At 35.9% G+C, this 27,876-nt stretch overlaps 1 long non-coding RNA gene and 1 pseudogene across 1 annotated transcript in view; both read left to right on the forward strand.

Annotated features, from left to right (window-relative positions):
- The window catches only part of LOC125123346 (uncharacterized), a 277,948-nt gene extending 251,453 nt beyond the window's left edge, over positions 1–26,495 (forward strand). Inside the window, exon 4 of the long non-coding RNA XR_007134034.1 lies at positions 26,210–26,495. This is a non-coding gene — a long non-coding RNA (uncharacterized LOC125123346). The remainder of the gene's footprint in view (positions 1–26,209) is intronic.
- LOC125123345 (mitochondrial import inner membrane translocase subunit TIM16-like) lies at positions 17,602–17,980 on the forward strand (annotated as a pseudogene).
- Positions 26,496–27,876: the final 1,381 nt, after the last annotated feature.

The following is a 27,876-nucleotide window of genomic DNA, read 5'->3' on the forward strand; positions in this document are numbered from 1 at the left end:
GCTCAGAGATAGGACACCTAACTCCCTCCCCTTCCCAAACTCTTGTAATTAGTGAAAATTCAATGGAAACTGAAAAATAGAGCTGGTATTCTGAATAATACTAACTCGGAGCCTCTCAGATATTGACTGAGCCAAAATGAAACTTTTTCTAATGAGGAAAGCCATATCCTTCAGGCAACAAAGGCTGTTTTCAAAAGTCAGAGGACCAGCACTATTTAACAGACCATCTAGGACAGCTGTACAAGTTCAACAGTGAAATAATTAGACATTCCATAGTGCTGTCATTTGATATGAGGTGCCCAGACAAGGTCTCTGAGGCAGTGAAACAAGGGTCGGTAACACAATAAGGGAAAAAAAAAAGTGTGACTGGAATGAGTAATACTGAATGGAATTAAGATTCTGCACTTGCCTCACCAAAGATTTATACTCAAGAAAATCCCAAACCTAAATAAAGTAGGGCTTGGAATGTTGGAAAGCTTTCAGAGATAGGAACATGTGTGAAGCTGCCAAATGGGTCATTGTTTCTAAAAATGATGTGTCCCAAGATGACAGCAAACTTGTTTTTCAGACAACTGGCATTCATTTCTGTGACTGCTCCAGCACCTCCTTCTATTCTTGATTTGTCCGGAATATGTTCTGTTCTGACAGGGCTGGAGAGGAATCCACATGTGTTGCCAAATTGAAGTATATAACTGTTTGGAGGCTTTTGTATCTTATCAAATCATTTTCATTTGGTAAATGTTACTATAATATCATTTAGGAAAGGAAGAAGAAATAGGTCAGGTTGAGCATTTCATTCAGTCATCATTTCAGAAACCTCAAAATGCAGAGGCTGTAAATAGCTTCCTGTTAATGTGTTCTTTTTCTTTAAGTTCAAAGGACTAATTTATTACTTGTATATTTTATTTTTCACCCCAACTATTCCAATCTTTCCAATTAAAAGGAAATCTTTCCAGTTGTGTTTGCCTTTTATAAGCATGTGTAAGATTTGGTTTTGTTCTCATTTGGTTTATTGGCTTTCTCAGTGATAGCTGGAAATGGTTTGGTGGAGGGCTCCTCATTATTTTCCAAAGACTGATCTCTGGAAAATTTAAATGTTGTCTTCCCCTTTGTCCTTGCAGTCCTCTCACTCCTACATCTGCCCCAGCCAGCTGTTTTCTGTGTCCCTGTCTTAATTAAAGGCTTTACCATTTACACAAAGCTGGGAGTCATCCTCTATATCTGTTTTCCCCCATATGCCAACAATCGCCCAGTCTGGACAGTTCTGTTGCAGAGAGGTCTTCAAAATGTGTTGCTGTCCTCCTTTCTCATTGTCTCTCTATGAGGCTCCTGAAATGACTTCCTATCATGATCCCACACTGCCCCTTCCCTTCCTCTCCCACACCCTCCCCCACTCTACTGGCATCACAGGCAATACCTACCTAGTTGTTTCTCTTGTCAGAGACTTCCTTGTGTCCCCAGTTGCCTGCAGAGTGAACTCTGCAGTCACTAGTAGGGCACTAAGGCTACGTCTTATCCTACCTTAGTTCAACTTTCTAGCCTCACCCCCTGCCATATCCTCCCCTGCCCTCTGCTTCTGGCCACTGACCATTTCACTCTTCTCTAAAATTCTATGCCTTTTACTATTCTGTGTCTCTACACAAAATAGAATAGACCTTGAGACTTGAATGCACAGAATAGACCTTGAGCCTTGAAAGGGTTTCCTTGTTCTCGCTGCCAGGCCCTTTTTTTACTACAACCCTGCCCAAGTGTCTTGAGGTAGAGCATGCTGCTCCTTGAAGTCTCTTGAAACTTGTATTATAGCATGTGCCATGTTTTGTTGGAATCACCTTTTTGCATGCAGCCTCTGAGTATTCTGAGAGCTCTACGATAGCAAAAACTGTGTTTTATTCATCTTCTGATCCTCAATTCCAAGCATAGGACCTGGCACAAAGCAGGAGCTTGGAAAGAGTTTGTTTACCAAATGATCCTGTAAGGCAGGCATTTCAGATTGCTGTAAGCTTTAAGAAGAGCAAATCATCTGTCAGCATTCTCTAAGAAAACCCTCCACACAGGCAATGACTTTTAGCAGCAAGGATGTTCTGCATAAAATCAACAAATGGAGCTATAATAGTAAGGTCTTAAATGGGATCATACCCTTCTAACATTTGTTCATCCATCCACCCATCCATTCATTCAACAAATACTTTTGAGTATCCGCTCAGTACCAGGCACTATGCTAGATGCATCAGCTGTAACAGCTGTGGAGAAATACTAAGAAGTCTTTATAGGCATACCTGGAAACTCAGCTAATTCTCCCAGCAGTGTTCCCCAGGAAAATGGGCAATAGATTCTGTGTGTGTGTACACATATATGTATATACAAAGTTATATTCAAAAATATTTAACCACCAGCAGGGCACAGACATTAACCAATCAGGTAGATACATTAGTTTTACACTAAAGCCCTTACCCACAGAAAAAATGTACTGGAATAGAGTGGGAAAAGGTAGAAAAAAGTGCAGTAAGAATGTCTACCAGCAAGTCTAGGACCCAAGGTGCAGCTTTGAAGAGGGATTTTAAGTCTTTACATCTGCATTTCTTCCCAGCCCCACAGGGAGAAAAAGCAGTAATGAATTAGAGGTTGAACCATCTTATTTTTCTCATAGGCACACATCTAGCTTTTAAATATTGTCAATCTCTGTGCTGAGAAATATACCATTACTTTGTTTTTAAAGAAGTGTTTTTTGCTTTTTGGTTTTTGTTTTTTTGTAGAAAGCAGGGTAGTGGTCAACTGAGAGAGCTGGTGAACCAATCCTCACCGGCAGAGCTGATAATGATCAGTCAGTTGCATGCCATTTTGCAGCTGATACCTCTTTCAACAACAACAAAAAAAAAATGGAAAAAATGATATTAATTGCAAAAGTTTCACAGATGTCTGCAGCAGTTGACCAGAGCTCCTGGGTTATTGCTTGTCAGACTATTAATGGGTTTGGCTAACCATGACAGTCATTACTTTTCCCCTCCTGTGAGCTACTTTCTGTGTAATTTATGCATAGGTTTTGCCAAGATTTGACAACTTTCAGGATATTAACATAAAATTAGACTGCAGCGCTAAACAATGGGTGGCTTTAAAATTAGCTGTGGTGAAAACCAATCAAACAGAATTGGCTTTTCCTTTGCATTGCTGCTAAGTTTATTATAGCTGTCTTTCTTTCTTCACATAGAGTTGGTATCAGTAATTCTTCACAGATTAGAGGAAAGAGGAAGGGCCGAGAGAGGCATGATACCCTATGATCTCAGAGAAAGAGTTCTTTGTAACCCAGGCAGGCTCCCGCCAAATAGAATGCCTGATAGGAGCTTAAACGAACTTGTACTGCAACCCTTCCTGAAATTCACCAAAGCACACCCACATTTTGAATCTCATCCGAGAGGAGAACTTTCCTTTTGCCATCTCTTGGTTCCACACAGCTTGCTCCTTGAATGCCATTACAGAATGCGATGTGCGTGTTAATAAGCCAGGACATCTGGTAACCAGCTTTTTTCTGATTCATTAACTGATTCTGCTTCTGAGGCCAGGGGGGATGAGAGGAGAAACAGGAAGGTTTTGCTTTTAGCAAATGGGCACTTGATATACGCCTTGCTCACTTGGCCTTGCCTCAACTTAAACTTTACCCTAAAGTTAGCATTTAAATACAAGCAACCTTTGGTGAACAGTATCTTGTCCCATTAAAAAATAGATAGCATTTAATTTGGTCTATACAGTCTGAAAATGCAGGAAAGAGGAGAGGAATCTTAGGAATCTGATAGCCTAAATCCTATTTTAAAGCAGAAGATGAGGGAAGTGAGGAACTTGTTTAGGATTACACAGGTATAGTTGCGGCAAAGCAGGGGCCAGACTTCAGGTCTCCTGACCCTTAATCCAGTCTTTCTACCTCCACATATTGCTGTCACGGACTTTTGCTTTTTGCTTTTGTTTTTGTTTTTTGGCCTTACTGTTATTTTTTAGGTCACCAGGAATTGCTTGATTTTTCTTTTTCGACCTCCCATGCATTTGCCTTTAGAACCGTTAAGCACACTATAGGTGCTGAAACCTCCTCCTGACTCTTCTAATAAGTGATTAGGGACCCATTCAAGCATTTATAAAAGGTGCTCAAGGATAGTCAATTTAAACTTTTGAAGAATGGGTAACTTCAATCCAGATTTTGAACAACTCTAGGGAATAGAATTAACTAATTAGAATACAATGAGAAAACTAATGGAAAATAGAACAAGGTTATGAAAACCTCCCAATGATCAAGGCATTTAAAAATTGTAACAAAAAAAATATATATATATATACATATACTCTTATCCTATCAGAAAGTGATTTTTTTTAACCTTCTTATTGAAGTAAATCAGGTCCAAATGCTCAAGAGAGTGATAAAGGAAAGGAAGTCTGACTTGACGGTACATGTTGGGAGATGAAATGGACAATGAAGTTTCCATATGTTGTTTTTATGCAGTAATTAGAAACTGTCACACACCGTTTCATTTTTTCATTTCCTTGGGCTTATTTGCATGTTGGAACTTCCTTTGGAGCAGAATGGAGAGCATCAAACTGGTACCCAGTTGCAATGAGCAGTAGCTCGTGGGCGTCCTCTCCATCTCCAAGGCAGGAAGGAAGCCAGAGGCAGGTAGTGTCAAGGTGCAGAGGACAGCTAAGCTTCGAGTAGTGCAGCTGCCCTGGACACTGTTCACATGGCACCTCACCCTCCCACCTGGGTCGAAGCGCTGACCAAGCCCTCCAATTGGTCTTCATGGAGCACTTTAGCTCCTCTGAGCTTATATCCCTTTTAAAGCACTTTCATTTCATCCATATTATCTTTCCTTTTTTATTTGCCCGGGCAGACTTGAAGGCAGGTACCCTATCTTTCCTATTGCCAGGCACCATCTGGTTCCCATGGGTTCTTAGCAAATCTAAATAAATAACCTTTTCATGTCTGGATCCTTATATTTTCTATCTTCTTAGAAATCTTTAGCATTATATATATATAAAAAAAATACAAAACCAGAACAGACTAGGCAGTTTTCATTTAATGAGGACTGTGACTAGGAGATGTAAACTCCAGAATTCTTTTGAATGTCAATTGTGTTCTAAAAACCTGCTGCTTTCCACTACTAAGCTGCTACGAGTAAACTGAGAGATCCCAGGAAACTGGAGGAAAAAAGAAACTTCATTTGTCTATGATGAAATATCTTTCTGGACAGCTCTCCATCTGAATTCTTAAATGACCTGGAACCATAAGAAGAATTGAATTACTTATGATGCAGTAAAAGAATTTCCAAAATCACATTGTTGTAAGAAAGAAGTTCCTTGAGAAGGTTAAAGCTTAATTAAGTCCTTTAAATAAATCATTTTAAAAAAACTAAGGATAAGCATCAAAAAATTAGAAACTCTTATTGATCCCACCTCCAGGGGCAAGCATCATCACTATTTTGATATTTGTCCTGTAGCCTTTTGAGTTGGATACAGATAGGTTTTATATGAATTTTTCACCAAAAGATGACTAATAATGAAGCTAGTATTTTATAACACTTTTTTTTTTGGCATAAAAGGCATCAAATACTTTTTTCTAGAACAATTATTTCTACTATATCATTTTAATACCTGTAAAGTGTTCTGGCATATAGGCATTCTGTATTTTATTTAGGCAATCTCCTTTGCTTTAGACATCTGGATTGTTTTACATTTTTTTCTTAGTATAGTCCATGGGATGATCATTGTTGAATATTCATCTTAATGTATATCTTTATTTCCTTGGGATATATTTTCAGAAGTAGAAATGCTTAGCAAAAGGCTATGCCCATTTTTCAGGCCTTTGATGCATACTGCCATTTGCCTTCCAAAAAAGTTGTATTAATTTAGAATCCCACCAGCAGAGCGAGAGGCACTTGTTTCCCTGCTCCTCTGCCAACATGAAACATCATGGTTCTTTTTAATCTTGGCAAATCTGAATAGTGAAAAATGGTGTCTCTTTGTTATTTTGATTAATTTACTCTTGAAACCAGTATTTCTGAAGATGGCACTTGCCCCTGTACATGATTAACTGTGTCAGTAGTTATACCCAGAATTCATTATTACTTGTATTTATAGGATTGTCATGGTTTTACAGCTGATAAAACTGATCTGTTTAGATCACAAGGCTGTTTGATCTCCTGGAAAATACAGACTTATGTAAATAAATCATGGGGACTATCTTCTTCCTTGTGTCTGGGAAAATACAAAAGACAATAAAATTTAAAAGCCATAGTTTGCTTGGTGCTAAGGGAGAAAGGAGTGAGATGGTTGGAAGGTGACAGTGCTATTGGTCAGTCCAGTGGATGGCATCCATTGGCTATAGTACAATTGCTAGAGGTGACTGTGTTGGTATCTGTAACATGTTGATGTGTGAAGTGAAAAAATGAATCCTATTCCTCAGGAGAGACCTGCATATGTCAAGTATATTGTCTCATTAAGCCAATCCATTTATCAACCCACTGAATGCCAATTAAATTGCACAGGATGGTGCAGGTATATGGTGGGCTGTTGGTGCCAAACTTTATTACAGCTGAGCTTTTCTGGCACAGTATGTTCCACCCAGCAAAATGGCAGGCATATCAAAGCCAAATTAAATGTTCTTGAAATAATGCCTTTAAAGAGGATGAAATGCTGCAACCTGGCAGAAGAGAATGTGAAATGTAATGTCAGTTCTTAGTGTACTTTTAGTTCCAATGAAGATGTCAAGGCTCAGATCCAGCCAGTGCCAAATGTCTTCACAGCGTGCAAATTAGATCAGTGTAATTTCATCAGGAGAATGATCAGGTTCTGCTGTAGTTATGGCTGAATTCACTGCTTCTGCTGAGGGCTGGGCTGAGGACCGTGGGGCCCAGCTGAGCTCACACCGCCATCCTGAGAAAGAGGGAGAACCTGATTTGTGCATTGTTCTCTTGATGCCACTGTTGAAAGTCAGTCTCACCTCTCAGGCACATTGCTAAATGAGCATCTAACAGAGAGTACAATGACTTCATTTGGGTTTTTTAAAAAAATCTGTTTAGTGAAAATTAAACCCCAAGTAAGTGAAATACTAAGCCAGCTGCTGGGAGGGCATTAGAAGCAGAAGAGCTTTATGTTTGTGGTTAAACATGAAATTTGTATGAAAACATATGGATATTGGTATTAAATACTTAAAGTATTCAAATTTAAATGTGTTTGGAAATATATATATATGCACATGATCTGATTCATTGGCATAATGATACATATTCTTAAGAGGTACTAGAGATAAGTAGCTAGTACAAAATAAAGACAATTGAAAATCTCTAAGGCAAAAGCAGAAACCTAGTAAGAATACTCTGATTTTCAGTGTTAAGTATAGAAGAAATAGGTCTGGGTATATATTTTGGGAAGGAAACTATAAGTGGTTTAACATTTGGAATAAATTGAAATAAACCAATTTTATCAGGGGGTCACATCACCAAAAAATTGTTTCCTATTTTAAAATTTTTTCTCAATGCAGCACTCTTAACTATACTCCTGAAATGGTATTTTAGTTTAAAAATCAATTTTTATTTTCCTTTTCACATGTAGCTTTGTACCAGAGCAATAGTATCAAGATTCCAGGAGTTCCCATTGTGGCACAGCAGTAATGAATCCAACTAGTATCCATGAGGATGTGGGCTGGATCCCTGGCCTCATTCAGTGAGTTGGGGATCCGGCATTGCCATGAGCTGCAGTGTAGGTAGCAGACGTGGCTCGGATCTGGCGTTGCTGTGGCTGTGGTGCAGGCTGGCAGCTGTAGCTCAGATCCGACTCCTAGCCTGGGAACTTCCATATCCTGCAGGTGCAGCCCTAAAAAGCAAAATAAATAAATAAAAATAATAATAATAAATAGCTTAAGATTCCTCTTTGAATTTATTGCCATGGCCCCAGTAAAGAAGCAGAAAGCCCCACAATTGGATGAAATTCCCGAGAGAAGCTAGAGAATTTGCAGTGCTTCCTGTTTAAAGAAAGTTTTATCTGTAGAGGGTTTTTTGCTTGTTTTTGTTGTTTTGGGTTTTTTTTTTTTTTTTTAGTACTATTTACTTACGCCTTTTAGCTTTTTCCTTTTATTTTTTATTTTTATTTTTTATTAGAGGATAGTTGATTTACATGGTTGTGTCAATTTCTGCTATGCAACATAGTGACCCCGTCTTACATATATATTTATATACATTCTTTTTCTTATACTGTCTTCCATTACGTTCTACCCCAAAAGACTGGATATAGTTCCTGTGCTGTAGTAAGACCTCATTGCTTGTCCATTATAAATGTAATAGTTTGCATCTACTAACCCCATACTCCTCATACATTCTACTTTCTCCTCCTTCCCCCTAACAAACACAAATCTGTTTTCCACGTCTGTGACTCTGTTTCTGTTTTGTAGATAGTATCATTTGTGCCCTATTTTGGATTCCACATATAAGTGATATCATATGGTATTTGTCTTTCTCTTTCTTACTTAGTGTGAGATTCTCCTTTGCATCCATGTTGCTGCAAGTGGTATTTTATTCTTTTTTATGGCTGAATAGTATTCCATTGTATATATGGACCACATCATCTTAATCCATTCATCTGTCAATGGACATTTGGGTTGTTTCCATGTCTTGGCTATTGTAAATAGTGCTGCAGTGAACATAGGGGTACATGTATCTTTTTGAATGAAAGTTCTGTCTGGTTATATACCCAAGAGTGAGATTGTTGGATCATATGGTAGTTCCATATTTAGTTTTCTGAGGAACCTCGCTATGTTTTCCATAATGGTTGTGGTCAACGCTCAGCCTTTTCAAATCATATGCATTGTGTTGGTATAATAATAACACACATTGTTTCAATTCATACTTACCTATTTTAAAGTGTTTATTATATGGTCTTTATAAATTATATTAACAATGCTAACTAATGAAGATGAAATTTTAAAATACCCACAATCCACCATTCAGATGTAACAGTGCTAATATTTTTATATATTTTTTCTACTCTTGAGTCATTTTACATCTGATTTTGTTTTTAAATTTTCACATTGGGGTTCTCTCTATATAATTTTGTCTCCTGCCTTTAATATATCATGAGCATTACTCTATGTCAAACAGTCAAAAATGATTTTAATGCTGCATAATACTCTATGGTATGTCACATCCCCTTTGATTGCATATTTGTACCAGTATTTGGTTATTTATCTTCACAATAAACATCTTTACAAATAAATCTTTGTCCGTATCTAATTAATTTATTTGGACAGATTTTTAAGAAGTAGAATTACTGAGTTAAAGACATGAATCTTCAAAGTTCTTGTCATTACCATGCTATTTCTCAGAATCTACCTATAAATCTAAAATTTGCAGCTCCAAGAACAATACCTTTACAGACTCAGATCCATAAAATAATTCATTTTTCCATTCCAAAAGGTATATTATGACTTTTAATGTCAAACCTTAAGTTTTGTAGAAATGGGATAAATAGTTCAACTATAACTACATGAAATCTGAGAGTAAGACTATGGCTGCCCTCCTTGTGTTGTTATTCATGTGAAAGGTTTCAGCCACTCTCAGTTACTGGAATATCATTTAATTGATTAGTACAGTCAACTTAGAACATGCCTAAAGTCAACGAAAAATGATTATTCCAAGCCCTGAAGCTATTGTGACATTTTCCCAGTATATTTAGTTAGTATATACACACCAAAAATTTACTAAAAGCTACTGTTACTTTGAATTACTTTTCATTCCTGTATATCTCTTCAGAATCATTGACTCTGTACTGTGTAACTTTCTTTCATGTCCTATTTTAGCAATAGGCATAAGACCCAAGGCTATTTCTGGGGCTTGCCAAGACCCATATGCCAAGCCTTGGAATATTGTAGCAACATCTGGCCTTTTGGTGCACTCCACAGGCAGTTGTGCATTGAGCTTGGAACTGCCTTTAGAGATGTTATATGGTCAAACAAAATCTAATGGTGTTTGGGCTGGGTGCTCTCTGAGGAATCATTTGCCTTTCCACTCACTTTGAATATGTAGCAGATACACTTAGAGCTATTAATCATGCAGAAAAATAATGTTTTCTACACAAAATAATTTCTTTTTAAAATCTTCTTTACTTGCTAATGTTGCATTCCAACCTAATTTCCAGCTATTTGTGAATTTTTTCAGGAGTTAAGAGAGACACTGCCTATTTCAGTTTTGGAAAAACCTTGAACAATTGCACTAAATTCATGAAGAATTTGCATTTAGGAGTGGCTTATATTATTTATGATAGTCAAAAAAATTATTAATACCCCCAAGACATTTTCTCAAAAATAACTTTCCTAGTTGATTGTGTTTATACTATTTTCTAAATGAATGCAATACTGTGACCCACCATAATTAGTTTCCTGTCATTAGATGAGTAAAGATCTGTTTTAACATCTTCTTCAATAAAGGGATTAAAACCCATGTTTAAATAATACCAATGATTTATTTAAAGTTATTATCAATTTAGCATAAAGAGTAATCCCAATTGTTTCCCTTTTTGAGTATGCAAGATTAGTCAGAAATAAGGAAAAAATGTAATTAAATTAACATATTGCCTCCAACAATTTTTATTTTTCAAGTGAAAAGAAATGCATTTATGAATATTTTGCCTCCTATGTGGAAAATAAGGTCTAATACCACATCACAACACATGGACTTCTTCAGATAAATCTTTATCCTATTATTTTTAGAAACTGCTAGATTTTAGCTCCTTAATAAACAATCTGTCATGAGTTTATGAAAATGTAGTTCATTTTCATTGATAATTAAGTTTTCAGATTTCTGCGCTTTTCCATAAAAGTTTAATATCAGAAATTTGTTTCCATTGATCTTGCTGTTTAATATTTTTTAGTATTTTTTAAAGACAGCCTTATCTATATAATCTTTGAGTTAAAGCGCTAAATGAGTGATTAGCATTTTCTTACCATAAATTCAAATTGTATACATATAAATGTCTGCAATGAAATAAGAGGAATTTCCTTTTAGATATTAATTGAATACTTCCCCACCTTTCAAAAGAAGTAGAAACAATCCCTGCCCCAAGGGATTTAAATGTAATCCCTTTACCAATTTAAATACGGTTTCCCTAATATCTAAATGATTAAAATTGAGGATCAATTTAATAGAATGTAGAAAGACCATTTCCAGGTAGGCCCAGCAGAATGAGAATTGTTGATTGGGTAGCAAAATTATAGCAAATGGCCAGTTGAAGACATTTAGGTTTTGATATCTTTGCTTTACTATAAAGTGGATAATTTCTTTTTTCAATTAAGGACTTTGGAAACCTCCTAATTAGCCCAAATGGCATGGGTTAGTACATAATGTTTTGTAAAACTATCTACTTGAACAGTTTACTGTAACGAATTCCCATATGAATTAGACAACTAAAAGAGGTCTTTTGGTTTGCATCTGACACCAGGCTCAGATGTAAGAATGATATGGAAACTACCAAATCATTTTAACTTTGCTCCTTTTTCTTCAAATCTGTCTTTTCTTTCACTTCTTTAATATGTCCTTTCTCATTGGCTTCTTGTACTATACACAGGATCTAAAATCTTTCAGCCCAGGTGCCTTCCCACTAGACCCAACACAGTTATGTCACTGGTCACAACTTTCTCTTGTCATTGCGTCCAGTGAGCAGTGTGGCATCAGGGCTGGATTAGCTTTGCTCTACTTGTTTTTTCTGACTTTGTTTCTAATGCTCACTCTTTCTCTATGTAGTCTGAACAAACTGGAGAAAACTGTTATTCTCTCCCTATAGAGGAAAAAAAATAATCTTTGGGCTGGAAATCAGCAACCCAAATGTGAGCAGAAAATAACTTGTCCCTGCTTTGGCCCTTTCGTGGGTAATCCCACAGGCCCATATGTTCCTCCTACTTGAGAACAGTGGTGGCGCCAGAATGGTAGTACAACCTGAGCCTGGGACCGAAGCAATATGCTGCAGCATAGGCATAGGTAGGAGGTAGGATAAGGGACACAGAGACATGGGCAGGAGGCTTGCCTAAATAGAATGGCGGCCTCACTTTGAGAAACAGAGAACAGTAAGGCTGTAAGCTTAACATAGAACAAGATTGGTCAGGCCTTGAAGTTCTGCTAGTAGGATTAAGAAGCACTTATAATTTCTTTTGTGTGAGGAAGTGACATTCATGCAACTACAAGTGGCTTGGAAGTTTCCAGTTTTGCTTTCCATATATTTTTCTCTTCCTGTACCTTTCTTTATCTCTTACCTCTTCTTGCTCATCTCTTAACCCTCAAAAGTGACATCAGCAAGATTGACAGAGTAAGAACTTCTGAAAATTTTCTCCTTCATAAACGCAAAGAGAAAATTGGCCAAATATATACATTAGAATCACATTTTTCAAAACTTTTTTTTTTTTTTTTTTTTTGCTTTTTACGGCCTCACCCAGGCTAGGGGTCGAATCAGAGCTACAGCTGCCAGCCACAGCCACAGCAATTTGGGATCCAAGCTGCCTCTGTGACCTACACCACAGCTCATGGAAGCACTGAATCCCTGACCTGCTTACCAAGGCCAGGGATCGAACCTGTATCCTCATAGATACCTCGTCAGGTTTTTTTCTACTGTCCCACAATGGGAACTCCAGTGTTTTTTAAGCTAAAGGATTCTTGGATATTAACTAAATGATTTCAGCAATTTAGGAAGTGTTTGTTCAAGAAAGATGGCTGAATCATTGTAAGAACAGTGAGTTTTGTGTCATTTTAACTTACCCTGTTCTCATCCCCACTTCCCAGCTTAATGGTAGCCTTGAAATGTAATAGCCCATCATCATAGTGAAAATCAGGGGTCTGTAAGCCATTGGAAGCAGAAGAATGTAGAGCTCCTTCAAAATTCTGTTCCCAGAGAATTGGCATTATTTGACTTGTTTAGTGGTTCTCAGGAACACTTTTCATGCAAGGTTATATGTATTTGACCTTATTAAGAGATCCTCCAGTGTGAAATGTTTTTCTTCTGGGACTTTTGTAGAAACCAAGTATAGGAAATTATTGACATCATGGTTACCTGAATCATGGATAACAGCTGGAGCAAACAATAGGCTAATCAAAAAGCTTAAAAAAGGAAAATGAAATCTCCATAGGGACTTTGGCAGGCTGAAGGATATTCTTGGTATTCTAGAAAGCTGTGCACATGACCAGGGCCACATGTATTCTCAGGAGAGAGTCCAGAAGGCCCTAAGTTCTCACTCTTGGCTGACATTAAGGTTCTGCACAAGCTGGAAATGAAGGCTAGGGCAGAGTTCTCAACTGTCTGGTTCAGTGATAAAGGCATATCCAAACATGCATACAGAGCCCTTTGCCAAAAATCTCTTTCTAATTATTAACTGACAACTAACCTAACTGAGCAGAGATTTCCATGGCCAAAACTGACAAAGAATACAGACTTTATGGAATTCATCAGAAAAGTCACCAAACAACAAATATCAATAGCAACAAACCTTGAGGAGGAGGAATTTCTGACTTTCCACATTACATTATTTGAAATGTCAAGCTTTGACCAAAAAGTTATGATACATACAAGGAAATAAGAAATTTGGTCTATAATGTGACAAAAAGCAGTCAACAGAAAATGTCCTTTAGGAAGCTCAGATATTGGACTGATTCAATAAAGATTTCTATTCAAATCATCTATTTTAAATATGTTCAAATAACAAAAAGAAACTCTGTTTAAAGAATAAAGGAAAAGTATGGGAGCGATGTCTTATTCTGAGAATCATTTTACTGGATATAGGATTCTCAGCTGGCATTTTTTTTCTTTCAACATTTTGAATATGTCATCCTTCAGTTTCTTGCTTTCATGGTTCCTGATAGAAATCAGCTGTTAATCATATTGAGGCTTCCTTATCTGAGATGAATTGGATCTCCCTTGCTGCCTTAAAGAATCCCTATTTCTTTTTGTCTTTCAAAAAATATGATGTATTGAGGTGTGGTTGTCCTTAATTTTATCCTGCTTGGAGTTTAAGCTCCTTGGATGTATAGATAGATTTTTTTCATTAGGTTTGTGTAGGTTTCAGTAATTTTTTTCTTCAAATATTTTTTCTTCATTTTTTTTCTCTTTTGCTTAGATTTACTTTAGGCATTTATTAATATGCTTGATGATATTTTATAGGTCTCTGGGATTATGTTCCTTTTTTTTCTTTTTTTTCTTCTATTCATCAGGTGGCATAATTTTAACTGACCTATCTTCAAGTTCACTTATTCTTCTGCCTTCTTAAATCTATTATTGAGCCCTTTTAGTGATTTTTTTCATTTTAGTTACTGTGCTTTTTTAAACAATTTTATCTCTATATTGGTATTCTCCAGTTGTAAAAAAGATATAGAAAATGTGAATATAACTATGACATGTAAAGAAATGGAATTAGTAATCAAAAACATTTCACAAAGAAAAGCCTAAGGCCAGATTACTTCACCAATAAGAGCTACTAAACCATTAAAGAGGAATTAACACCAATATATTTCAAGTTCTTCCACAAAAATAAAGAGGAAGAAATACATCAAAACTCATTGTATGAACCAGTGTTGCCATGATATCAAAACTAGACAAAGATAACACACACAAAAAAAACTACAAACCAATAGTCTTTCTATAGACCTCTTCAAAAATCATTAACAAAAATCATTTCAGTACCATCAAACTGAATCCAGTAACACAAAGTGGTAAACACCATGTCAAAGTGGGATTTATCCCAGAATGTAAGGTTAGTTGAACGCATGAAAATGAGTGTGATATGCCATGTTAATAGAAGAAAAAGCAGAACCACATGATCATCTCAATAGACACAGAAAAAGCATTGACAAAACCCAGTATCCTTTTCTGATAAAAATACCCAAGAAACTAAATCTAGAATTTCTTCAACTTGATAAAGCACATACAGGTATTCCCCAATTTTCAAAAGTTTGCTTTACAACACTTTACCTTTACTAAAGACCTACATTAGTATCTGTTTTCACTAACTGAAAGAAATCTGTAAGGATTTTTGCTTTTATGAAAAGAAGCAAAAAAGCCAAAAATACCATTTAGCATTCATTTTGCAGCAAGCCATTAAAGAGGCAGCAGGTACCCAGAGCATGGAGAGTGGCCCTGCCAAGCTCCTTCTCCAGGAACTATACTCAGCATCTCAGCCTCAAGTCACCATAGCTTTGAATTGTGTCTGTGAGCATCTGTTCTTTATCTCCATTTATTTTGTGCATTGTTGGCAAGATGTGTTCATTTGAGCTTACAAAAGATTTCACAGGGATGCTCTACTTTTAGATACCAATAGAAGGTAAACCTCTGTACAAAAAAAACAACCCCACAATTAACATCATACTTAATGGTGAGAGACTAAAAACTTTCATAAGATCAGAAACAAAATAAGGATGTTTGTTCTTATCACTTCTATTAAACATTGTATTAGAGGTTCTTTTCAGACAAGAATGAAAAGTAAAAAGCTTTCTTTATGCTAAATGAAATAAGTCAGACAGAATAAGACAAATACCATATGATTTCACTCTTTGTGGAATCTAAAAAACAAATAAAGTGGAAACAAGCTCATAGACTCGTAGATAGGATACATAGAGAACAAACTGGTGGTCGTCAGAGGGGATAGGGGTATGTGGACAAACAAAATAGGTAAAGGGAAATAAAAGGTACAAACTTCCAGCTACAAAAATAAATAAGCCATGGGGGTATAATGTATATATAGGGAATAGGGTCAATAATATTGTAACAACTTTGGCAATGGATGGTAACTGGACTTACTGTGGCGATTATTTTACAATGTTTAAAAATATTGAATCATAGCTCCTGTTGTGGTTTAGCAGTTTAAGAACCTAACATTGTGTCCTTGAGAAGAAGGTTTGATCTCTGGCCTCACTCAGTGTCTTAAAGATCTGGCATTCCCACAAGCTGTGGTATTGCACACCAGAGATGTGGATCAGATCACACAGCAACACTGGATATGCCAAAGGTATAGGCTTAAAAAGAAAATATATATATATTGAATCATTTTGTACACCTGAAACTAATGTAATATTTTATGTCAAGTATAACTTTAAAAAAAGAGAAGATATCAAATACTTTAAAAAAAAAAAAAGAAAAACCATCCAGATTGGAAAGGAAAAAGCATATGAAATGATTTTGCATATATAAAACACTAAGTCCACAAAAAAAAAAACTATTAAAGTAAATAAACAAGTTCAGCAAGCTTATAGGATACATGATCAAGATATAAAAATCAATTATATGTTTATAATAGTAAACAATCTGAAAAGGAAATTGAGAAAACAATCCCCTTAAAATAGCATCAAAAATATAATACTTAGAAAAATAACAAAAAGTACACAACTAACACTAAAAACTACAGAACATCATCAATAGAAATTAAAGAAGACTCAAAAAGGAAAGATTTCCCATGTTCATGGATTGGAAGACTCCCCAGATTGATCTATAGGTTTAATATAAACCCTGTCAAAATTTCAGCTTTTTTGCAGAACTTGATGAGATAGTACTGAAATTCACATGAAAAGGCAAGAGATAGAGAATAGTTGAAACAGTCTTTAAAAAGAAGAACACAAGGGGAGGCCTCACATGTCTCCATTGTAAAATTTATTATAAAGTGAAATTAATCTAGACTGTGTAGGGCTGGAATAAGTATATACATATAGGTCAATGGAATAGAATTGAAAGTCTAGAGATAAGCCATATATTTATGGTCAGTTTTTAACAAGGATACCATAACAATTCAATGAAGAAAGGATAGTCTTTTAACAAAGTGTGCTGGAACAAGTTGATATCCAATAGGAAAAAAAAAAAAAGAAATTGGATTCCTTCTTCATATCATATATAAAAATTAACTCTAAATAAGTCATAAACATAAATATAAATGCTGAAAATATTGGCCTCTTAAAAGATAACATAGGTGTATTTCTTTATGACCTTGTATAAGCCAATATTTTCTTAGCTATGACCCCTAAACAGCAAGAAACCACAGAAAATATAGGTAAATTGAATTTTAATGTTGAAAGTGTTTCTGCTTCAAAGGACACTATCAAGAAATTGAAAAGAGGAGTTCCTGTCATGGCTCAGTGGAAACGAATCTGACTAGCATCCATGAGGACCCATGTTTGATCCCTGGCCTCGCTCAGTGGGTTAGGGATCCGGTGTTTACCACGAGCTGTGGTGTAGGAGTAAGCGACTCATATCTGGCACTGCCGTGGCTGTGGTGTAGGCCAGCTACAGCTCCGATTCAACCCCTAGCCTGGGTGTGGCCCTAAAAAGACCAAAAAAAAAAAATTTGAAAAGATAATACAGGCAATGAGTATGGCAATGACTTCATGGAAACAGCACCAAAGCACATACCATGAAAGAAATAATTGATAAGCTGAATCTCTTGAAAATTAAAAATTGCTGTTTTGTGAAAGACAACATTAGGAAAATAAGAAGACAAACCACAGGCTGGGAGATAATATTTGCAAAAGACGGAATATTTGAGGCAGCCTCCCTCGAACTTTGATTCACTGGCCGCCACTGGTGAGCCAGGGCCCTTGAGACAGAGCAGCTGCCATGGCCAAGTACCTGGCCCAGATCACTGTGATGGGTACGTGGTTGGGCAGGGCCTTTGCTTGGGCCCTGTGGCATGAGTTTGCAGCCAGGCAGGCAGCAGGTGATGCCCAGGTACTCACTGGACACCTGTCTACAGCAGCTTCCAACCTCTCTGGCCTCAGTATCCTAGAGTCACAATAGATTCTCAGTGTCTCCAAACTGAGCCCCAAGGAGACCCAGAAGAACTACAAATATCTATTTAAGGTAAACAGTAAATCTGTGGGTGGCTCCTTCTACCTGCAGTCAAAGGCAGTTAGAGCTAAGAGCAAAGCACCTTGATGAAGAATTCAGAATCCTGGGCCAGAAGAACAGAGAAAAAGAGCAGATGCCCAAAACTTGACCACTTGGCTCCTCTCACCCCACCCACCACTTCAAAAGAATTTTTTATTAAAGGACTATTATCCAAAATGCACAAGGAACTTTTATGACTCAATAATTAAAAAAACAAGCAATCTAATTTAAAAGTGAGTCAAAGACTTTAACAGACACTTCACCAAAGAAGATATACAGATAGCAAATAAGCATAATGAAAAGATGCTCCACATCTTATGTCTTCAGAAAAATGGAAATTTAAAACAATGGTAGGATACCATTACGCACCTATTAAAATGTCAAAAATCTGAAACACTGGCAGTATCAAATGTGGGTGAGGATTGGGATCAACCAGAATCCTTGTCCATTGCTGCTGAGAACGCAAACTATTAAAGCCACTTTGGAAAACAGTTTGGTGGTTTCTTATAAAACTTAACATACTCTTAAACAATCCAGCAATTATATTCCTTGGTATTTACCCAAAGGAGTTGAAAATTTATGTCAATACCAAAGCCTGGTTTCTGTTTCTATCAACTTTAAACTGTTTGTAAACATATGTTTATATCAGCTTTACCCATAATTGTAACTTATAAGCAACCAAGATGTCCTTTAGTAAGTGAATGGGTAAATAAATTGTGGGATTAGACAATGGAATATTATTCAACGCTAAAGAAAATTGCACTATTAAGCCATGGAAAGACAGGGAGGAAGCTTAAGTGCATATTAGTAAGTGAAAGAAGTCAATCTGAAAGGAAGTTAATCGTATGTACTGTATGATTCATACGCATTGTATGATTCCAACTATATGACATTCTGAAAAAAGCAAAGAAAAAGATTAGTAGATGCCATGGATTGGGGAGAAGGAAAGGGATAAGTAGAGCACAGAGGATTCTTAGGGCAGTGAAACATTTCTGCATATTACAATGATGGATAGATATCATTACATATTTGTCCAAACCCATGGAACGTACAACCCCAAAACTGAATCATAATATGAACCATAGACTTTGGGTGATGATGATGTGGCAGTGTAGGTTCATCACTTATGACAAACGTACCACTCTGGCAGAGGATGTTAGTAGTGGGGGAAGAGTGTACAGGTGTGGGAGCAGGGAGCAGATGAGAAAAACCTATGCCTTCCTCTCAATTTCACTATGAACTTAAAACTGCTCTTAAAAAACAGTCATACCCACACACGTTTTTAAAAAGACAATGCACAGAATGGGAGGAAAATATTTGCAAATCGTCTATCTGATAAGAGCCTAGTATTCAGAATATGAAGCTCTTCCTACAACCACACAATGAAGAAAGGGAAAAGGATTTTTAGAGCCATTTCTCCAAAGAGATATACAAATGGCCAATAAGTACATGAAAAGATGTCCAACATCATTAGGCATCCGGCAACTACAAACAAAAACTAAAATAACACTTAACACCCACAAGCGTGGCAGTAATCAAAAAGTTGGCCAATAAAAAGTGGTGGCAAGGATGTGGAGAAATGGGAACCTTCATATGTTGCTGGTAGGAATGTAAAATGATGCAGCCACTTTGGAAAACAGTTTGGCAGTTAAACATAGAGTTACAACTTGACCCAGCAATTTCATTCCTATGCTCAAGAAAATTGAAAATATATATCTACAGAAAAATTGTACACAAATGTTCATAGCAAATTTATTATAACAGCCAGATAGTAGGAACAACCGAAATGTTCATCACTGATGAGTTCATAAAGAAAATGTGATATAGCTACACCATGGAATGTTCTTCAGCCACAAAAATGAATGATATCACTGACTCATGCCATAACAGGATGAACCTTGAAAACATCATGTTAAGCGAAGGAAACCAGACGCAAGAGGCCTCGTATCATATGAATTCATTTATATGAAATATTCAGAAGAGGCAAATCTATAGATAGATAAAATTACTTAGCTGTTGCCATGGGCTAGAGGGGGAAAAGGGAAATGACTGCTGTTGGGTTTGGGACAGACGAAAATATTTTAGGATTAGGTAGTTGTGATGGGTACATAATCTTGTGAATATATGAAAAAATATTACTGAAAGTTACATTTTAAAATGGTAAATTCTATCGTAAATACGTTAGACAATAAAAATATATTCTCTCACCACCTACATCCACCTACCCCCCCAATGATTATAGTCATAGTTAATGGTAAAGGAGGGTTCACATGGTCAGATTCACAATGACAGGGAAGGGATATTTTTAATGTCCTCTTCACCCACATCAAGCCTCTAGTTAGCCCATGTGCAGCGATCCTATTGCATTCTCTCCCAGTCAGTCTTCTACACCTCCACATTCTGTACAACTCAGACCATGTTAGTAGCATTGCAGATCAGCTAGAAAGAGAACAAATTTTAAAAGGGCAATAAAGGAGTTCCCGTTGTGGCCCATCAGTAATGAACCGGACTAGTATCCATTACGATGCAGGTTTGATCCCTGGCCTTGCTCAGTGGGTTAAGGATCTGGTGTTGCCGTGAACTGTGGTGTAGTTCACAGATGGGGCTTGGATCTGGCATTGCTGTGGCTGTGGCTGTGGCTGTGCTGTGCCTGGCAGCTGTGCCTCTGATTCGACCCCTAGCCTGGGAACTTCCATATGCCCCAGGTGCAGCCCTAAAAAGAAAAAAAAAAAAAGGCAATAAAATATGTGTGTAGAAAGAACTTATTCGAATCTTCCCTAAAACTAGGCTGATGGTATCACTCCTGCTTTGCAAACCCTCATAGGCTGGCTCCCTGTTACATTCAGGAAAGAGTTCCCATTCCTTATTATGATCTGCAAGGCCTTTGCAGTTGTAGCCCGACTTCCTAGAAGCAGACAAGCACTTCTCTAAACTCTAGACATAGTCATTGAACGTCTCACTGTTTTCTGAACATAATAAGGGTTTTCTTGACTTAGACCCTTTGAACATATTTAAAAATTTTTTTATTATAGTTGATTTACAATGTTCTGTCAATTTCTGCAGTACAGCAAAGTGACCCAGTCACACATTCATAGACATTTTTTTCTCATATTACCTTTTATCACGTTCTATCACAAGTGACTGGATATAGTTCCCTGTGCTATATGGCAGGACTTCATGGTATATCCATTCTAAATGTAATAGTTTGCATCTATTAACCCCAAACTCCCAGTCCATCCCACTCCCCTCCTCCCACCCACTTTGGCAACAGTACATCTGTTCTCCGTGACCATGAGTCTGTTTCTGTTTTGTAGATAGGCTTATTCGTGCCATATTTTAGATTCCACATATAAATGATAACATATGGAATGTGTCTCTTTCTCTTTCTGACTTACTTCACTTAGTTTGAGACTCTCTAGTTGCATCCACATTGCTGCAATTATTTTGTTCTTTTTTATGGCTGAGTGGTATTCCATTGTGTATATGTAACTCATCTTCTTAATCTATTAATTTGCCTATGGACATATAAGTTTTTTCCACATCTTGGCTATTGTGAATAGTGCTGCTATGAATATAAGGGTGCATGTATCTTTTTCAATGAAAAGTTTGTCTGGATGGATGTCCAGGAGTAGGATTGCCAGATCATACCGTGGCTCTATTTTTAGTTTTCTGAGGAAACTCCATACTGTCTTCCATAGTGATTGTACCAATTTACACTCCCACCAACAGCATAGGAGGGTTCCCTTTTCTCTATACCCTCTCCAGCATTTGTTATTTATTGATTTACTAATCATGGCCATTCTGCCAGTGTGAGATGGTAACTCAATGTAGTTTTGATTTGCATTTCTCTAATAATTAGTGATATTGAGCATTTTTTCATGTGCTTATTGGCCATACATATTTCTTCTTTGGAGAATTGTCTATTTAGGTCTTCTGCCCATTTTTTGATTGGTTGTTTGTTTTTTTGTGCTGTTTAGTCTTATGAGTTGTTTGTATATTTGGGGGATTAAACCCTTGTTGGGTGCATCATTCGCAACTATTTTCTCCCATTTTATAGGTTTTCTTTTCATTTTTTTTTTAACGGTTTCCTTTGCTGTGCAAAAGCTTGTAAGTTTGATTAGGCTCCATTGGTTTATTTTTGGTTTTATTTCTACTGATTTGGAAGACTAACCAAGAAAACATTTGTACAGTTGATGTCAGAGGATGTTTTGCCTATGTTCTTTTCAAGGGTTTTATGGTGTCATATTTATGTCTTTAAGCCATTTTGAGTTTACTTCTGTGTATGGTGTGAAGGTGTGTTCTAGGTTCATTGATTTACATGTAGCTGTCCAGTTTTCCCAGCACCGCTTGCTGAAGAGACTATCTTTTTCCCATTTTATATTCTTGCCTCCTTTGTCAAAGATTAATTGACCATAGGTTTCTGGGTTTATTTCTGGGTTCTCTGTTTTGTTCCTTTGGTCTATATAGCTGTTTTTTTTTTACCAATATCACACTGTCTTGATTACTGTAGCTTTGTGATATTGTCTGAAGTCTGGGAAAGTTATGCCTCCTGCTTGGTTTTTGTTCCTCAGGATTGCTTTGGCAACTCTGGGTCTTTCATTCTTCCATATAAATTTTTGGATCATTTGTTCTAGTTCTGTGAAAAAAATGTCATGGGCAATTTGATAGGAATTGCATTAAATCTTTAAATTGTTTTGAGTAGTATGGCCGTTTTAATGATATTAATTCTTCCAATCCAGGAGCATGAGATATCTTTCCATTTTTTTGAATCTTCTTTGATTTCCTTTATTAATGTTTAATGAAATATTATAAAAGGAATATAAAAAAATACCTTTTAAAATCACACTCCCCAAAATTAAATACCTAGAAATAAACCTGACCAAGGAGGTGAAAGACTTACCTGCTGAGAAATATAAACAAACTTTTACTTCACACTGGGAAGTAGAATGTCTTTGGTTGATTTGCCTTGGAATGGTTTCATTGGTTTCTTTTCTTAAAACAGATCAATGGTTCAGTGGTTATTACTATGTATAACTCAACCAAGTAGAATTGTAGGTCTACTTCCTTTGATAAACATGATCTGCCAGACACATAATACTATTATCCTAAATATTACTTCTGTTAAGAAGTATCAAAAATTTAGAAATAAGACAAAATGGAGCTCTGTTTATTTGACTATTAATCAATGATTAAGGCTCGGACTCTGTGTTTCACATTAATTTATAGATTTTTATTTGGAAGAGATACAAATGAATTCTTCCTGGCAGAAGAGTTAACCACAAATGTTATGGTTTTATTGACTGTATAATATTATGTTGTTTTGTGTCTAACCCAGCAAACTTATTTTGACTTACCTTCTTTCCTCTTTTGCTGTTAATACTCATGTCCTCAAATACTCTTTGAACCAGTGTTATTATCCTATGGGTTTCCTTATTAGTGAGTTCAGTAAAGATTAGACAAACACTTATTCCCTATTTGTAAAAGAGGTATATTTCACTTTACATTTATTTCACAGTTTTACATTAAGTACTAAACTAAGTCTCCTGTTTTCAGAAGTCTTTCTAAGACTTGTGTCGTAATTAATTTTTTTAATTCCAAAAGACTTTTTAGAAAAAAATCCATATTTTAAGGAAAAAAAATTGATATTCGTGCATTTCAGAGCAACCTATTTTCTCGCAGCCCAATGCATTAAGTATGGGTGATGAATAGAGAGCCTTGAAGGCATATGCCACTTTCTGCATCTGTTTCTTCAGAATGATGTAAATTCTGTGTCATCTTTTCACCCACAGCCAGGTCCTTGAAGAGGTATTATTTATAAAGTGGAGAAATAAAGGACTCCAATTCAAATGATGTAATAGCACATCTGATTAATGGAATCCACATGAAATTCTTGACATTCATTTGCCTAAAATGAATACCTATCATAATGTTAAATGTTAGACTTTTTTAAAAATTTGGGCCTGTAATATGTGAAAGTTTGCTCTTTTTTTCTTCTTATGGAAATTTACTTTATTATCCAGTTTGGGATTGCCTTAAATTGTACTATATCCCCAAAGCATTTTTTACTCAACAAATGTTAACAGGGATACTTTTGAGTGAAATTTATTCACTAATATAGAAAAATGCTGAAATGATAGAATAGTAACAGCTTGAAATTTGGTATGTCCATTTATAATTATTACCCATGAAAAAGTTTTAAGAAACAAATTAATATGTAGAGAAAAGGAAAAACATGCTTCAAAAATTGTGTACACAAACTGAAAGATGACAGACACAATGTATGTGGGTTTTAAGGAAAAGAAGGAAAAGGAGGCTATCATCAATTTTATTAAAGCCATGAGGCTTGCAGGGTAACTATGGAGAGAATAGACAAATTCTGGATATTCTAGTCCTTGACCTATTACTTTTGGTGCAATAATTACAGTACATTCCTGATACTATATTTACTTTTAAAAGTCTTCTGTTAATGAATTACCTGGATTTTCAATATTTTGTTTTATATCATAAAAGTCTTCCTTTGAGTTTTTTATAAGTTTGCTTTTTTTGTATTTTATTTAAGCATACAGATCTAAAATAAATATGCTTCAGATAGAAAATTAAAATACTTTGTGGAAAGTAATTGCTCTCTTATGCCACAATATAAATAATAAGTCAAAGAACAATTCTACTTTAAGTGAAATTGCATGATTTTAGTAACTTGGGAAAATGGATCTTTGGTTTCTGCTTGAATTCAGACAAGATGCAAAGGATTTGATGTGTAAAAAATTTTTCAATATGATTTTTTTGCTTTTAATTTTTTAATTTAAAGTATAGTTGATTTATAGTCTCGTCCCAATATGCTTAACTGCTACAGTCAAGGTTTCTTTTATTTCCCTAATGAATTTCTTTCCTACTATGAAGAAATGACTCTCTAAAGGACAATCATTTATTACACCTGAGCCTTCCTGGTCCCATTTGTACCACATGCTGCTTAATAATTTGCAGTGATTTAGGAAGATTGCCATAAACACCCAATTAAACAATGGCTTTGGATGCAACCTATATAGTACACATTTAGAACTGTCGTGTTAATTAGACAGAATCTAGCAACCACTGAGTTCTGAGTATCCTGCAGACAGCAGACAACCTATCCTGGAGGACTAAAGGTAGTCATTCATTTTCTTTGGTTCAACTAGGCACATGTGGTGTTGCCACAGAGTAGAAATGGAGCCATGGAGGGAAAGAAGTAGACTAAGATATAGAAAACTGGATTTTTTAACTCTGGCTCTAATACGCTTTCTTTAGTTTTTGCTCCTTGGGTAATATCCTGAGCTTCAGCTTCCTCCTCAACATAGAATGTGAGCTATAGCTGATAACTTTTTTGACATTTCCCTAATCAATGGCATACTTCTCTGTAAGTTATGTTAAAGGTAGAAAATGTTTTGCAAAATATTACCAGGATATACTATGAAAAATCTCAGTGGTTTATTTACATGCTGTATCCTGAAGCAACATGATAAAAATCAAACTGTATGAGACAGAGTAATTTAAAACTGTAATTGTCAAAAATTTTTATTACTTCTGGGCCAATGATATATAATTGCCAGACAGTGCACTTTAACTAACAGTAGTTTAATGACAGAATTTCCTGTGGGGAAGATAGACACATAGCCATATGTCTAGATAATGAAATCTGAAGGATAAAGGGAATGTGAATGAGTGTGAAGACAAATTTTACCGAATTTATGATTATGCCGTGGACAAGTCCTATATTATTGTTTGAAATAAGCCCTATCTGGTAAATTTTTTAAACTGTGGAAGTTAGGTAGAATGTATTCAACAGTACAGATATAGTCCTATAAATAAATTAACTCTCTTGGTTCATAATTAAAAGATTTAAAATGAAGTTTTAACTTTTAGCTTCATTTTTTTACTATATCATTTCAATCATAATCTATTTATGAAATTCAGTGTGTAATATATTTTTTCTTCATTTGTCTGTTTAAATAAAGTAGTGTTAATTTACATGGACTCTAATGTCTAGGGCAGTATGACCATATAGTTCTCTTTATATAATGCCTAATATAGTACAGTAGAAATTTGAAACATTTTGTAGTGATTCCTAGCATGGTGTGAAAATCTTAAATTTTGGAGTTGGCATATTTAATTTCTTTTCAAATAATGTCTGACTGATAAAGGACAAGCCAGTTAGAGTTGCTGAAACATTTTTCTCATTTATAAAAATATGCATAATGATATTATCCAGGGTCTTTTCACTGTGTAATAAAATAGTGACATTTATTTTCAGGGCAGTATTTGTGACATTCATTCAAGTAAATTACTTTCCCCATCTCTTTAGACATTAAGAGCGAGAAGAGTACTTGCCAGTTTGATCAGGAGTGGGAAAGGAGAAGGAGGAGGAGTAGAAGGACAAGGGCAGCATTTTGCAATTTTTCGAAATATGTGTGCAGCTCATCTCTCTAGAAACAAAAGTACTAATAATGCATATCTCAAGGAACCTATGAGCATTTATGGAGATAATGTCGTAAGTACTTTGAATTTTTTCTTTATAATTTCTAAAATAGAAATAGCTTGTTTTATTTGATGATAAAGAATACCTGCCATTGTAATTTTGATGCATAATTTTCAACACTACTCATGCTTAAAGAGAAAAAATTACTAAAAGAATGGGATTCTAGGAGTTTCTGTCATGGCTCAGGGGTTAATGAACTCCACTAGTAACCATGAGGATACAGGTTCCATTCCTGTCCTCTCTCAGCAGGTTAAGGATCTGGCATTGCCGTAAGCTGTGGTGTAAGTAATAGATGCAGCTTGGATCTCTCATGGCTGTGGCTGTGGTATAAACCAGCAACTACAGCTCTGATTTGACCCCTAGCCTGGGAACCTCCATATGTCCTGGGTGCAGCCCTAAAAAGACAAAAGAGACAAAAAAAAGAGAGAGAATGGGATTCTATATGTAAAATATTTTGAAATCTGATTTTTTTACCTAATAACATCAATTGAAGAACTCATATCAGATACAGATTTACTACATACTTTGAATGGTTGAATAGTATTCCATTATATGAATATATTATAATTTATTTAAACAATTCTGAATTGACATCTTGCTTCTAAGAGTGAAAAATTGGAAACTATAATCAATTTCCCAGTACATAAATACTTGTGCACTTGTCTGAGTACTTCCTTAAGATAAATTAGTGAGTAGATCAGTAGATACACCCTGTATTCAAAGTTTTGACATATGGTACTGAAAGCCAGTATATTAGTCACTGCATTTTAAAAATCACCCTGCATGCAACTTAGTGGCTTGAAAAACAATAGTCATTTATTATCTCCTATGGTTTCTGTTGGTAAGAAATTCAGATACACTAGGGATGGCTTGCCCATACTCTATAATATCTGGATCTCAGCTAGAAGATCAGAAGTCTAGGGGCTGCAGTCATACGAAGGTTTAGTTATTCACTTGTATTTCCAGTTGTCTGGTGGTTGATGCTAGGCACTGGCTGAGTGCCTTCCTTCTTCATGTGATGGTTGCTGGGTTTCAAGAGAAGGCACCTAGAGAAAAAGAAAGAGCTAGGTAAAACCATATTGCATTTTATGACCTAGATTTAGAAGTCATACAGTATCACTGTTGCCACATTCTGTTAGTTGCAGCAGTTGCAAAAGTCACCCAGGTTCAAGGGGAGAGCACATAGACCCCATTGCTCAATGAGGAATGTTGATGTTGCATTTGTAAGAAAAACATGTGACATAGCTTATATATTGATACTGCTCTCTTTGGAAAACACTGTATGCCCCAGCCAGTATTAGGACTTATGATAGATATTTTGAGTAATGTCTGTGCCTATCCATCATATGAAAAATAGCATTCCATCATTCTATCAAAATGTCAGCTTGTTTTTATGATTAAATATTCCAAATTTTGTTTGCAAGTTATTTACCATTTATATTTTTTGTGATTTTTTTTGCTGTTTGACATAATTATGTTTTTATAGATGTACT

This window comes from Phacochoerus africanus, chromosome 3 (genome assembly GCF_016906955.1).
Source record: "Phacochoerus africanus isolate WHEZ1 chromosome 3, ROS_Pafr_v1, whole genome shotgun sequence".
Classification (NCBI taxonomy): domain Eukaryota; kingdom Metazoa; phylum Chordata; class Mammalia; order Artiodactyla; family Suidae; genus Phacochoerus; species Phacochoerus africanus.